At 52.1% G+C, this 234-nt stretch overlaps 1 pseudogene; it reads left to right on the top strand.

Moving 5' to 3' along the window:
• On the top strand, positions 1–106 carry LOC116008999 (annotated as a pseudogene).
• The last annotated feature ends 128 nt before the right edge of the window (positions 107–234 follow it).

Genomic DNA, 234 nt, shown 5'->3' with positions numbered 1-234 from the left:
CCAGCACTAATGCACCGGATCCCATCAGAACTCCGAAGTTAAGCGTGCTTGGGCGAGAGTAGTACTAGGATGGGTGACCCCCTGGGAAGACCTCGTGATGCATCCCCCACCCTCTTTTTAATCTTTCTTTTAAACCGCTGGACCGCTCGCTAAGGGTACTATCCTTTTAAACCGCTAAACCGCTAAGCGAGAGAAGTTGCGCGGAGAGAGAGGGTCAAGTACATTTTGCGCGCA

The sequence above is a fragment of the Ipomoea triloba genome, chromosome 16, assembly GCF_003576645.1.
Source record: "Ipomoea triloba cultivar NCNSP0323 chromosome 16, ASM357664v1".
NCBI lineage: Eukaryota > Viridiplantae > Streptophyta > Magnoliopsida > Solanales > Convolvulaceae > Ipomoea > Ipomoea triloba.
The sequence above is the reverse complement of the archived record's forward strand: the minus strand, read 5'-3'. Positions and strand labels throughout refer to the sequence as shown.